Source organism: Polypterus senegalus, chromosome 8, assembly GCF_016835505.1.
Source record: "Polypterus senegalus isolate Bchr_013 chromosome 8, ASM1683550v1, whole genome shotgun sequence".
In the NCBI taxonomy this organism is placed as follows: domain Eukaryota; kingdom Metazoa; phylum Chordata; class Cladistia; order Polypteriformes; family Polypteridae; genus Polypterus; species Polypterus senegalus.
The window spans coordinates 184,255,457-184,268,116 of record NC_053161.1 but is presented as its reverse complement, the minus strand read 5'-3'; positions in this window follow the sequence as shown (position 1 = coordinate 184,268,116).

Here is a 12,660-nt window from a genome sequence, read left to right as displayed (position 1 = left end):
TTATATTCAATGTTCGTGAACAGTTTGTATTTCTGATGGTATATTACCTGAACACGAATAAATACTTTGTTAAAACACATTGTTCTTTCCATCTCATGCACATTCTTCAGTCATCTAACCACTGGTATATTCTGGTGTCACCAAATCATACATTAAATGTTATTCAAGTGCCAGATGTTTATTGTCAATACCCACCAAAGACACAATACTGAACTTATTATCAGATTTAACAAACATACTACAGACAACTATTTCTCATTTCAGTGTAAACATTACTATAAATAACTAATTCTCTAGGTGTTGAAAGTGGTGGAAACATTCAATGTCATTAGTACGGGTAATGCTAATATGAATTGTGCATTAAAAACCTTAAGACTTAACCAGTGGCCAGTGTATGTGTGCACAAAATGAAAATATTCAGTAAATAAAGAATAGTTGTGAGTCAAGATGGATGTCCTTTATTACATCAGGCTGACGGAGCGGCCACGTGCTCTTGTTTAATACATCATGACAGACTAGCATATCTGAACAGTGCAGCATCTTTGATGAATTTGGTTCATTTACGTCACTACAGTCAAGGGAGTATTTCAGTTACACCAATGAGAATACAGAGAAAAGGTATAATCTTTAAACATTCCTAGAGCGTAACATTATCTAAAGGTCCAAAATAGTTAAACAGATTGGCAAATATCTGATTCATTAAACAGGACTTCTTATATGTAAATTATTATCAGAGGACAAAATAAAAAGCTAACATGTCATATGATAAGTCTATATAGTAATGTGCTGGGTATAAATTATTCATGTTAAACAGGCAGGCATAGTTTCAAGCACTTTACAGATTTATACAGTAACTTTTCCTTCACAGTGTCCATATGCATGTCATTAGAGAGATCATCTTCTTTAATAATTGAGCTCTGCTCCATTTTTTGTCATCACTGATACATGTACGAGAGTGTGACGAGTCAGATATCTCATTCAGTATTTCATTTCTCAACAAGGTGTACAGTTCAGCAGCAGAAAAGGCATCTGTAGGAGCCTTCCAACCCTCTTCCTCCATCAGAAGACAGCAGAGCTCAAAAACTGTCTCATCACAGGGGTACTGGCTTTTTGGTGTGCACTCCCCTTTACACAAAGCCAGCTCCTCCATGTCCACTTCCACCATACATCTCAGGAACACTGTGCATCAAAACAGGTCAACCTCCAGTGACACCATGGCCTGTCCTAGGTCTGAGCTTGTGAAAATTCCATGTTCTCTCAACCTCATTGAGTTCAGACGGCACAAAATAAATAAGTAACAGTTCAATGTTTTACTCATAAACAAGACAACACTGACTACTATTGTTATTGACATATTCTGGATTGTTGGTCCCAGATTAAGTCTAATAATAGACCAACGTTTCTCAACCTTTAAGTACTTGCGACCTGAGTTTTCAGAACAGTTTTAATCGTGCCCCCCTAACGTTTTTCTTAAACCCTAATAAAAATTATTCCTATATTTTTTGGTGCCAATACACCGCTACAAGTTTAAAATTTCCCTACAAACAGCAAAATTACACCACATATGGCAACATTCGTGCCCCCTTTTTTGTTACTAGGGGGGCGTGCCCAACAGTTTGAGAACTGCTGTTCTAGACTAAAGAAAACTGCTTTGCATTGCAATGAGACCAGGCTAGGCTTAATCCAAATCCTTGAAACTGGCCCATTATGTTAAAAATGAACATATTATATGGTTCAATCAGCACAGATGAATGGCAGCATGGTTACAGGCTATGAAGGAATATTTCAGACAAAATAAAATAACTAACTAACTAAATGCCTACCTAAATAAATAAATGTATTTTGAATTGTAACAACAAATAAATAAAAACACAATAATAGGACAACATAAATACTCAAATGTGTCATGATGTGCAATTTTGTTGCTAATTTTTTTCTTCATGAATTTTGTTATGTGTGGTGTCACTGAAATACATAAATGAAGAAATAATTACAAATATAAAGAAAAAGGTACAAAAACACATTTTGAAATACAATCAATTATTAATACCCACATAAAATTGTGTTTATATTTATTTATTTTCATTTTTTTAATCTAAGAATATTACCTGAACAAGGCTGAGGAAGCAGAACTGTATTAGGCTTTTATCCAAGAAATCGCCATCCGTCATCGTGAAGGGTTGTGAACAAGTTAATCCAAAACTGCACACTTTGCTTCCTCAAGATTCCCCTCCACAATTCAATTCGCTGATTTGCGGTGCTGCGCCCATAAATGAAACTCCTTTCACCTGCAAAACTGTCGTCGTGATTTCTTCCTAAAAATATAAGCATTTGTTCCACATGCCCGTTTTCTGTGCCTCTGTCTGCGCGTAGTCCGCGAAACAGTTGAGATAAAATAATCTGTAACCACTTTCGGGTCATTATTAGTGGTATACTCCTCCGACCACAAAACATAGCGGCTGAAGCCATCAATGCAGCCGTGAAATGCAATATCATATGGCTTCAGTTTATCTAAGAGTCCATATGCCACAGTGCATTTGGACCTTGGGTGTGATAGTGCCGTCTTCTCAGCCGTCGTGCCCGCTTAAACTCCACGCCTTCGGGCTCAATCAGCTTGATCAACTGTCTCACCACGTCTTGTGTTACAACGTACCCTCATTGGATTGCTCACAGATGTAACCAGCGATATCCCTGCATTTGTCCGTTACTGGCAATTTCACGTCTCAAACAAGAAGACACTTCATCTACATTGGTATGATTCCTCCGTCTAAAGAGATGAAATTTTCGGCACAGTCTCTTCAAACTCCTTATGCTAATTATGATTCTGTGCTCATGGGCTAAAAGAGTTTCTTGATTACTGAAACCACTTCTAAAATACATTTGTATTGAGTCTTCCATTAACTTCATTTTTATATGTTTGTTTCTCCTTCCCTCTCGACATAAACGGCGAGAATAAAGTGGAAATGTCGAGAATAAAGTCAACATGTCGACTTTATTCTCGACATTTAGTTTTTTTTTTTTTCACTGTGTTCGTTTTATTTTTTTTATTCCTCACCGTGGCCCTAATAAGCTGCTGTACAATTCGCTGTGCAGCACGTGGATCACTTGATCCAATCAATGCTCACCTTGGATCTACCACAGTGGGTTTGTTATCACCTTATTCAATGGAGGGGTTCATGGACGTCAAATGGCAATGAATAGAAGATGAATTAATGTAAATATGTGAGCTGCCTTACGCAATTAGTCATCGCGATTCTGAGTAGGGATGATTCCCGAACTGATCTCTTATGCGATCCTTCCACATTATCTCTCAAAATTATTTAGTTCAAATTGGTTATAAAGATTTCACTCCTGATTGTTTTTTTTTTTTTTATCGTTATTAATTTTGACGACTCTTTAATTCAGATCGAACTCGGGTTTGCACTGTGCGCAGAATTTGAAAAGCAGCCACCTTAGTCAATTGAGCCACAATCAGCTGTGATGGCGTCTTTTCTTCGTAGCGAACTCGTTACTTTTGTGCTCCACAAAATATTGTAAAGTATTAATAAATGAAATATTTCAATATTTGCTCAAATAATAACATCTGTGATTTAAGTATTTCACCTTTTCTTTATCAAATGTGCTTACCTATATTACGGCAAAGTAGAGGGTTTAACTTTTATTTTCCATCTTCTCCATTTGAATTAATTCAGAACAAAGAAAATATTTAAAGATGAATAACAAGGCTTGTTTTCAATTTGCTTTTTTTAAAACTACAACGTTATGGCTGTGGAACCCCAAACGTCGCAAAATTAAATTGGATCTCAAGGAAAGATGAGGGTTAATTATAATACTAATAACAGTAGCAGTAATAATGATACAGTGGAAAAGTGTAAGAGTGAGGCGTCTTATTTTGTTTAACTCTTACTATCGTAAAGTACATTCTTTTATATATATATATTAGACATCAGACACTGGAAGCCCCTGACAAACCCTTCTCTTCGCTGTCAGTCTGTAGCTGCGACAAAGTAAAATCAGTAAGAGTTTTAGCAGACGTCATTGAAGCTGATCATGAGTTTGTGTAATGTTAATCAAAATGGCCAGGAGGAGTCACTAGAGTGGCGAGTGTCAAATTTCCGACACAAATGATTCAAATGTTTCTATGCTTCGTGAGGCTTCACTCTGCCCATCACTAGGCAATTCAAGCCCTGCCGATCCAATAAGCTACTCATGATATGCGGTGTCAGCGAGCTTTTCTATCAAACATGTCGGCAGACGTCACTCGTAGCGTAATAAGACAGCCTGGTGATAATCATTGATTTTGAATTGATTACCCCACAAACACAAGCCAGATCTTCTCTGCCACTGCAGCTTGGTTTTGTTTATATCAAATGTTTAATTTTTAAGCATTGTACAAAAGTCTGAGCACGCTGTCTGTTGCGTCATCACGTGAGCGCGCGCACGTGTTATTTCTGTATCTGATACGCGGAAAACACTGGACTTCCAAGAGTCTGCGCGTACCCGCATTTATTCAATTGTTTGTTGACTTTTGTGCGTCTGTTTGATGCAAGTTACGCTTTGCTGTTTATTTTATTAGAAATGATTTTGCAAGTAATGATAAAGCTCGTAACGTTATTTTACTAACATGTTCATACAATCCTTTATGTCAAAGTGTATTCAGTTTAACGTTCAAAACTGTATAAGTACAATAAAAAATGTTGCTTCTTTATTAATACATAAGAGCTTCAAGAAAACAGACTTGGTAATAGTTGTTTAAGTCGTGATTTGTCGGAGTCTGTGCAGCGCTAACGTATTTGCTAAGCTTTATTTAGTGCCTTTTGCCAACGACAGCACCTCATAGTGCTCTGTTAATTTCTGCTGCCATCTACTGACCTTTTTGGGCATTACCTGTTTTAGGCTCTCTGAGCCTTTATTTTGTGAGTTATTTTATGTTATTGTATTTGTTCTGTTTCAGAAACCACACATAAATATTTGTCTGCAACTAAACATTTAGCTCTACAAAGCCATTGTAACAATTCCTTCCTTTGCGACTGTCAGCAGTTAATTGAGATCTTTGTACCTTAATTCTGGTCTGCCTCATCCTTTTTATCGGGGATTAGGATTTGGTGCCTCAGACACACAGCAGTTTGACGCACGCGCTGTTTATCAAGCAGACTGTAAGTGCTTCATGAAACACACGATGGGGCTTAGCTGGCTACAAACAGACAGGTGATGTTCATACTCCCCAAATATACTGAGGCTGAACTTGCAGCGTAGGAAGCCCTGTGCATCTGCAGAGTCCACATAGAACAAGAAACGGCTCTGTATATATTACACATATTTATTATGATTTTCATCATTTATAATGGTTCCAAATTATATATTTGCATAAAGACAGCTGTTTGATTAAAAAATCCAATTGCAATAATTCACTCAGTTCAAATTTGTAATCGAAAGTCACTTTGTATTAATTGCAATTTATCATATTTCCTTCAAGCAAATTAATATTTTTTTTATAAAGGAGAAATAACTCAACGAATATTTTCTAATACAAAACAGTTTTAATAATCAATTGCCTGTATATTGTTAGTTTATTGAACAGTTTTGTGTAACAGAAACAAATGAACAAACGGTGAAACACTAATCAGTCAAAGGATTTCTGTTTATTTATTTATGTATTTATTTGTATATTTAATAATTTAGCCGACACAACAATGTAAATTAGTCAGCAGTTTCAATGGTTATGTCAGTAATTCTGAGTAATTCTTTAAAATTATATCTTCTTCTTCTTCTTTCGGTTGCTCCCATTAGCGGTTGACACAGCAGATCACCTTCTTCCATATCTTTCTGTCCTCATCATCTTGCTCTGTTACACCCATCATCTGCATGTCCTCTCACCACATCCATAAGCCTCATCTTGGGCCTGACTCTTTTCCTCTTCCCTGGCAGCTCTATCTAGCATCCTTCTCCCAGTATACCCAGTATCTCTCCTCTGCACATGTCCAAACCAACGCAATCTCGCCTCTCTGACTTTGTCTCCCAACCTGAGCTGACCCTCTAATGTCCTCATTTCTAATCCTGTCCATCCTTGTCACACCCAATGCAAATCTTAGCATCTTTAACTCTGCCACCTCCAGCTCTGTCTCCTTCTTTCTGGTCAGTGCCACTGTCTCCAACCCATATAACATACTGTAGCTGGTCTCACTACCGTCCTGTAGACCTTCCCTTTCACTCCTGCTGATACCGATCTGTCACAAATCTCTCCTGACACTCTTCTCCACCCACTTCACCCTGCCTGCACTCTCTTCTTCACCTCTCTTCCACAATCCACATTACTCTGTACTGTTGATCTCAAGTATTTAAACTCATCCACCTTCGCCAACTCTACTCATCCTCACAATTCCTCTGATCTCCCTCTCATTGACACACATGTACTCTGTCTTGGTGGTCCTACTGACCTCCATTCCTCTCATGTCTAGAGCATATCTCCACCTCTCCAAGGTCTCCTCAACCTGCTCCCTACTATCGCTACAGATCACAATGTCATCAGCAACATCTCAGTCCAAGGGGACTCCTGTCTAATCTCATCTGTCAGCCTGTCCATCACCACTGCAAATAAGAATGGAATAAGAATTGCAAAATAAGAATTTTGTTCGTATTAAATTGTTTGCATGTATATATATGATTTATTTTAGAACTAAAAAGTTATTATATTACAGTATATTTCTGAGAAATTTTATTGTTTCTGCAGTTCTTGTAAGGCACCGTTAGCTCAGAATATTTAATTTATTAATAACGTTATTTTTGTTACTATTTGTAATTTCATTAACTCTGTGAAACGCTTCTCAATAGTGCCTGTAGTAACAACTGTGCCATCTAGTGACCAACTTTAGTATTGTCTTTTTCAAATTCATATTTTTGTAAGATTTTGCAACGTTATCTATTTTCCTTTATGTGTAATTTGGCATCTAAGACTCGTTCTACTTTAACTTTTTATTGCATACCACACACACGTATATGTACGTCTATATCGGCATATCCGAGTTTGGATCTGAAATCTACTTTCCAAGTGTTTTAATTGACACCCTGCTGCGAATGCCAACTATTCCTGCAAAACCAGAAGTTCTTCAGTTGTTTCTCTCCAATGTGTTTCTTTAATATCGGAAGGTGAATTTTAAACGCCATCACCTCTTGTTGTTATGACTGAGACAAAAGGCAACGCATTCACCAAGGCTCGTTTTTGTGCCAACCACTTGTAAGGGGCGTATTTTCTGACCTCCTTGTATCTTCGATATCATTAATAAGCCCAGCGTTGCTTCACTTTGGTTTGACGATATCTTCGCTGTTTAAATCATCACAGTTGCTGCCTGTGCTGTTCCTTTCACTTCTCTCCCGTGCGCTTAATGTTTTTTATACACAGAAATGAAAGACATACATTGTGCATATAAATATAATGGAATAGTCCTTCAATTTCACATATACATGCAAATAATTTAATAAAATTAACTGATCTAGATTACCTTATGTGTTTAGTAAGTTGCGGATGTTTTTTTGATTTATTTATGTTGTAGGGAGCAGATTTATTTCCTTTTAAATGCAATGAGATTCAAGTAAAAAGTCTCAAATAAATAAAATACCCAAGTAAAGATACAGATAACCTACCTGAAAATTCTACTCAAGCACAGTAACAAAGTTGTTTTACTTCTCCTCTTTCCCACCTCTGATCCATTGCATCATCGTTAACAAATCCTTTACCTTCATTCTTTGCATAGTCTTTCTTCAGGTTTCTTCTTTTTATGTTTTTCATGCCATCTAAGGTATCAATGTGACTTTACTTCCTGTTATTTTCCTCCTGACTCTGTCAGCTTTCCACTCATACCTGTCGGTAGACGTCAATCATCGCGAGACACGACTGTCTGGTGATAATCACTGATTTTGAATTGATTACCCCACAAACACAAGCCAAAGCCTTCCTGCTACTGCAGCTGAGTTTTGTTTAAATCAAATGTTTAAATTTAAAGCATATACTGTAAGTGCTTCATTAAACACACATGATGGGGCTTAGCTGGCTACAAACAGACGCGTGATGTTCATACTCCCCAAATATACTGAGGCTGAACTTACAGCTTGGGGGGCCTTAGTGGCTTCGATGGCCCTCTGCTTCAGTAGAGACTTCATAGAGCAAGAAATGGCTCTGTATATTGTACACAATTGTTATGATTTTCATCATTTGTAATGGTTCTAAATTATGTGTTTGCAGGAGGACAACTGATTAAAAATTCAACTGCAATTAATCTCCCAGTTCAAATTTGTAATCGAAAGTCACTATGTATTAATTGTAATTTGTCATATTTCCTCAAGCAAATTAATATTTTTTTTTAAAAACAGAAATAACCCGGGGACTATTTGTAATAAAAAACAGTTTTAATAATCAGTTGCCCATGTATATTAAATTAATTTGGTTTCTTTATTGAACAGTTTTGTGTAACAGAAACAAATGAATGAACAGTAAAACACTAATTAGTGAATGGCTGAAAGTAGGATTAATTAATTAATTAAATTAATTAATACTTTTGAGCCACACAACAATGCAAATTAGTTGGAACTTTGATTATGCCAATAATTCTGTCTTTAAAATGATATGAAGATGAAAAATAAAACATCATTGTGTTTCTGCCTATTTATTTAGCCAGTTGCTTAAGAAGACTTCAGTTTATTTCCACCAATTGTTTAAGTGTTGATATCCCAGAAACAAAAACAAAAGTTCACAAGCGACCAGTGCTGGGAAAAGTTACTGAAATTAAATTCATTACATTGCTCATTACTTACAAAATCCTAATCTCCTCCAGTTCAGCACATTTCTTTTCATCACTTGTCTTGATGGGGGGAAAAAACAAGGGGTCGGAGTAAAGCTGTATGCACACTGCATGTGTTGCTGCCATGATGTGATTTAACTGATCGGTTACTTCACTGCATTTCTCAGTTTGCTATCTGTGCTTTGCTTGGAGCTCGTGATGGACAACACGTTACCTCTGGAAGGACAGTATCTCACATCCCAGTTCAAAAGGTGAGATGGAATCCTCGTCTCTCAGCAGCCTTGGCCGAGTACTTTAAGCTTAGTGCACTGAGCCTGTTGTCTGAAAGGCCGTAGCGGCGCCCACAGATGTGTTGTCTGCAGTGTGTGAGTTGGTGTTTGGCTGAATGTGGAGATGTCAGCTCAGATGTTCTCTTCTACATCGATGCCCAGTGCACTAGAGATGAGGTTAGGCTCCTCCGCACACACTGCCTTGTCAATTTTACTCTCGAGTTGGTCGATTTAGCTTTCGGCTCAAAGGACCATGTAAAAGAGGGGTTTAACGGACCTCTGGAAAATGGCTAATTTGCAGGGTTTGGCCAACTGAAAGCTGAATGCCTTTTTCTCTATGATCACTCCTACCACTTTCTTTGATGTGGACACGTTTCCTGGACACTTTTTACTACTTGGACATGGATTTTTACACACCGAGACTCGTTTATTCAGATAGTCAACTTCTAGCGCTGAGAACAAAGGCCCGTGCCGGTGTGGTTCCCTATTTACCTGACGAGGTAAGAAGACGGTATTGTGGCAGCAGAGCCAACGCTAAGCTAAAGGCTAAGAAGCTAACGAGGAAGTGGTGATGCAAGCCTTCAGTGCCTTCTGTGATCCTGGGAAATGTGAACTCATTACCAAATAAGATCGAGGAGCTGGCTGTGCTGGAGAAAAATGTCAGGACCTACAGAGAATGCAGTTTGTTGTGGTTTTGTGAAACGTGGCTAACAACTAGCATCCCAGATGCTAACGTGGAGCTACCCAGGTTTAGCACAGTTAGAGTGGACATAGACATAAATACCTGCGGGAAACAGAAAGGAGGACTCGCTCTCTATGTGAATACAACCTGGTGCAACTCTGGACATGTAAAAGTCAAAATCTCCACTTGCTTCAGGGTCATCGAACTGTTGGCCGTAAGTCTGCGTCCCTATTACTTGCCCAGAGAGTTTCGACACGTCATTGTTGTTATTGTTTACATCCCTCCTCGGGAGGATGTGGAGATAGCAGGTGACATCATTCATGCTGCTGTTGCTAAACTAAAAACACAGCACCCCGAGGCACTTGTGCTAATCTCTGGAGACATTAACCATGTGACGCTGGACAAAACATTACCTGCCATCTCCCAGTATCTATCCATCCATCCTCTTCTGCTTATCTGAGATCAGGTCGCAGGGGCAGCAGTTTGAGCAGAGATGCCCAGATTTCCCTCTCCCCGGTCACTTCTAGCTCTTCTGGGGAAATCCCGAGGCGTTCCCTGGCCAGTCGGGAGACATAGTCCTTCCAGCGTGTCCTGGGTCTTCCCTGGGGCCTCCTCCCAGTTAGACGTGCCCGGAACACCTTACCAGGGAGGCGTCCAGGAGGCATGCTAATTTGATGCCCGAGCCACCTCATCTGACTCCTCTCGATGCGGAGGAGCACTGGCTCTACTCTGAGCTCCTCCGGGATGACTGAGCTTCTCACCTTATCTTTAAGGGAAAGCCCAGACACCCTGCAGAGGAAGCTCATTTCAGCTGCTTGTATTCACGATCTTGTTCTTTCAGTCACTACCCATAGCTCATGACCATAGGTGAGGAAAGGAATGTAGATCAACTGGTAAATTGAGAGCTTTGCCTTAGGGCTCAGCTCCTTCTTCACCACAACAGACCGATGCAGGGACCGCATCATTGCGGACGCCGCACCGATCCGCCTGTCGATCTTCCGCTCCATTCTTCCCTCACTCGTGAACAAGACCCCGAGATACTTAAACTCCTCCACTTGGGGCAGGATCTCGCTCCAAACCCTGAGAAGGCACTCCTCCCTTTTCTGGCTGAGGACCATGGTCTCGGATTTGGAGGAGCTAATTCCCATCCCAGCCGCTTCACACTCGGCTGCAAACTGATTCAGAGAGAGCTGAAGATCACAGCCTGATGAAGCAAACAGGACAACATCATCTGCAAAAAAACAGTGACCCAATCCTGAGCCCACCAAACTAGACCCCCTCAATGCCCTGGCTGTCCATAAAAGTTATGAACAGAATCGGTGACAAAGGGCAGCCCTGGCGGAGTCCAACTCTCACTGGAAACAGGTTCAACTTACTGCCGGATTGTGGACCAAGCTCTGACAATGGTTGAACAGGGACCGAACAGCCCTTATCAGGGGGTCTGGTACCCCATACTCTCAGAGTTACCCCCCACAGGATTTCCCGAGGGACACGGTCTAACAACTGGTTGGGCAAACTCCCATGCACCCTTCAGGACCCAGCCAAGGGTGTAGAGCTGGTCCACTGTTCCGCGACCGCGGATGTAGTTGGAACATACCCTTCGGTCCCCCTTCTTAAATGGGAGGACCACCACCCTAGTCTACTTAACCAGAGGCACTGTCCCTGATGTCCATGCGATGCTGCAGAGGCGTGTCAACCAAGACAGTCCTACAACATCCAGAGCCATGAGGAACTCCAGGCGTATCTCATCCATCCCTGGGGCCCTGCCACCAAGGAGTTTTTTGACCACCTCGGTGACCTCAATCCCAGAGATGGGGGAGCCCACCTCCGAGTCCCCAGGCTCTGCTTCCTCATTGGAAGGCATTTTAATGGGACTGAGGAGGTCTTCGAAGTACTCCCCACAGCGACCCACAATGCTCTGAGTCGAAGTCAGCAGCGTACCATCCCCACCATATACAGTGTTAACACTGCACTGCTTCCCCCTCCCGAGATGCTGGACGGTGGACCAGAACCTCCTCGAAGCCATCCTGAAGTCGTTCTCCATGGCCTCCCCAAACTCCTCCCATGTGCGAGATTTTGCCTCAGCAACCATCAAAGCCGCATTCCGCTTGGCCTGCCGGTACCTATTAGCTGCCTCCAGAGTACCACAGGACAAAAGGGTCCTGTAGGACTCCTCCTTCAGCTTGACGGCATCCCTCACCGCTGGTGTCCATCAACGGGTTCGGGATTGCCGCTACGAACTGCCGCTACCATTGAAGCCAACTCACCACCAGGTGGTGATCAGTTGACAGCTCCGCCCCTCGCTTCACCCAAGTGCCCAAGACATGTGGCCGCAGGTCCAACGACATGACCATGAAGCCGATCATCGAACTGAGGCATAGAGTGTCCTGGTGTAAAGTGCACATATGAGCACCCATATGCTTGAACATGGTGTTCGTTATGGACAATCCGTGATGAGCACAGAAGTCCAATAACAAAACACTACTCGGGTTCTGATTGGGGGACATTCCTCCCAAGTCTCACTGTCATTGCCCATGTGAGCAGAACGAGGGAGTCCCCAGAAGGTATGCCCTCTAGCACCTCCTCCAGGGACTCCAAAAAGGGTGGGTACTCCAAACTGCTGTTCGGTGCATACGCACAAACAACAGTCAGGATCCGCCCCCCCCCCGAAGGCAGAGGAAGGCTACACTCTCGTCCACTGGGGTAAACCCCAATGAACAGGCTCCAAGTCAGAGGGCAATAAGTATGCCCACACCCGCTCGGTGCCTCTCACCGGGGGCAACTCCAGAGAGGTAGAGAGTCTAGACACTCTCAAGGAGATTGTTTCCAGAGTCCAAGCTGTGCGTCGAGTCTGACTATATCTAGACAGAACCTCTTGACCTCACGCACTAGCTCAGGCTCCTTCCCCTTCTGA